This window comes from Helobdella robusta (genome assembly GCF_000326865.2).
Source record: "Helobdella robusta unplaced genomic scaffold HELROscaffold_12, whole genome shotgun sequence".
Lineage (NCBI taxonomy): Eukaryota > Metazoa > Annelida > Clitellata > Rhynchobdellida > Glossiphoniidae > Helobdella > Helobdella robusta.
Genome location: NW_008703664.1, coordinates 995,479 through 998,476, shown reverse-complemented (window position 1 = coordinate 998,476; position 2,998 = coordinate 995,479).

Below are 2,998 nucleotides of genomic sequence, written 5' to 3'. Positions count from 1 at the left end.
TCATTTTCTAACAGAACATCTTAAAAAGAAGTCAACAGTTGTTCAACTTTCACTTAATTTTTTATTAAAATAAATTAAACTTTTGAGTTTAACAATACAACATGGTTTTTTACAACATGACTATAATACAATGCACTGTACATAAACTAATAAAAAATAATACGCTTTGTGTACCTTTTAGACCCCTTCCTTTTAAGACCTGATTGCTATGACATTTTCAAACTCGTTAATAGCAAACACTAGATATTAATGGTACGTTTTATGAAGAGCAATCTTGAAAGATATCTTTTATGTAATACAAATTTATATTTCGACTCAAGAAGCTAGATATAACTTTTCAACAATAAACGAAATAAAAGAACATGTTACTATATGTTAAATAAAATACGGGAAACATTTTAGACCGAACAAAAATAATCTGATTATTTGTCTTTTATATATCATGCAATTCTTCGCAGTGGCATTATTTTAATTTCAAACTTTTTGATCACATAATAAAAACAAAAATAATAATGGCGTTTAAAGTCAGAAAATTGATTTAAAAATTTGTTCAATGGAAAAATTTGTTATTGCAAATTATTTTTATATGTAAAATAATCTTGAACCGTGAAATTTTTTGGTTTGCTATGAAATTCATTTTGCAAATATTTTAAAACATTTTTTGCAAATTCAAAATTAACTTTAAATTCTTATTTAAAATTCAAAAAAATTATTTAAAAATACGGTTGACAAAAGCATCTTCTTAGAGACATGAAGAAGAATGGTGCACGTTTGAAAGTTTATGAATTTAAAAGTTGATGCATGGGTCTGCGTAGCTTCAACTGGGATATTCAATGAACTCCTACGTTCAACATCCGTCATAATTTCAGGAAGTTTTCTGCCAATTCCAACATTCAAATCTTTTCTTTTTTTATACACGTTTTCAAAAAAGCGTCTCAAATTATATAAAGTTATTAAACATGTAGTTATTGTACTTCATAATGTTTCTTTTTTAAATTAAAAAAAGTTATTGTCATCTATAGTCAACATTTGTAGAAACATTATTGCCAGTTAAAAATGAAGAATACACCATAAAAAACCAAGAACAAATATTCATGGTTGTGACAACTTCGGTAGAAACGTCGTCATCTGCACATTAAATGTATATGAAAAGGAGGACAACGCATTACAGAAAGCATTTCTGCATGTCCAACTAAATCCAGCATAACGTATGACATTAATTTATTTGCGGACTACTCCAATTAAACCTTGCAGTCGGATGTTAACACGATGCAATAACAATTACAAGCAGATAATTGCAAGCATTCAATGTTCTATGATTGATGTGCGCATTCTCCTATAATTGCTTTCCTACCTCCTTCCTTTTTCTTCACTTAGGTTCCATCGTATCCGTTCATTAGTTCATCGTTCCTTTAATCATTTTTTCATCATTTCATTAATCATCACCCTTTCTTCAATCATCATACTTTCAATAATTATCATTTTATCAGTATTCATTTCACTTTTGTTATCTTGTTGTTAATGTTATCTTCACGTTATTTGTTAGTTATACTCTACGTGTAATTAATGTCTTTTACCTGATCCAACCTAATCTGCACGCACGTGGAAACTTACTGAAGTGTCCTCATGCAATTTGATCAAAATGTAATTATTAAAATTTTAACTTTGTAACTCCGAAATAAAGATGCACCCTTGTAGAGAATTTGGCCAAAAGCCAAATAGTTTATACCCCATTCGACCGAGGCAGAAAGTTGAATACCAAAAAAATTTTGGAAAAAAATTTATTTTTTAAAATAAAACAGCTATTGAAGAAAGGTAGTAGGCGATTAGTGTCTATCCAACAATTCCTTATCTGTCAATCTTTTGTTAAAAATCAAATACTTCAAAAAACAGCTATAATGGCTGGAATAATTTTTCAGCTAACAAATAAACTTGTGGAATTCCAAAAAAGTGATGTCTTAAATAAAAAGAATTTGCACTGTTTGCTCTATAAAAATAGTCTCAGCCGAAGCTCAATATCATATTTTAGCCGAATATTCAGTGCGTCTCTATTTTGTGAAGTGGGAGTCGTAACCCATCAATGCTCACACAATATCTTTCAGGTATTGTGACATTTTACAAAATTTTCAAATTGGTTGACAAAATGAAAAATAACGTGTCAATTTCAAAGAAAATTAACTTTTAATTGACATGATGCAATGATTTAAAAAATATCAGAAACCAGTTAACGTAGAATAAAACTGAAAACATACAAACAAAACAAATAAACACAGAACTACAAGCAAGCACGCAAACACCTGGACTAATAAACATAGGAGAAGAGAAATTCATGGAGAGGTTTGCATGATACGTGCCGGGGACCGCTGATGTAACGTGGTGTGTGAGATGTTCTATTTCAGCGCTCTCCTTTCAAACAGATGTTTTCGATTATTTAATATTTCAGTTCAAATAATATTTTTGTTATTCAGTTTTTTATATTTTATTTTTATTTCTTGAAATAATGCTATTACGGCAAAATATTTGGAAATATTAGGTTTTCACAATGTATGCAAGTTGAAGCGTATTTTAACTGAAACTTAAGGCCATCAGAAATTTACAACACTACTTCTGTTGAAGACAAAACATTTCAATAAAAAATATACTGCGTTCTTATTAAATGATAAATAAAAGATGGTGCAAAAATCATTAATCTTGTAAAAACATTGAAAACTATTTTCTCAATGCACTCGACAATTTTCTGTTTATGGAAAAGTTTCATACAAAATGCCACTGTGTAGTTTAGCATGTTTTTGCCTGAAAAAAATGTTAAAATTTTTGAACATACGAAGCAAATGAACCGTGTCAACATGCTGGGAGATGAACATTTTCTTCAATGCAGTTACCTACTCTTTATAAAAAAAACTCTATGTTAACTGTACGGAAACAAAAAAATTAAAAAATTCATGTGCATGATTTTGTACGCTGCTGTTGTTTTCATAAAATGTAAAATGAGTTGTGG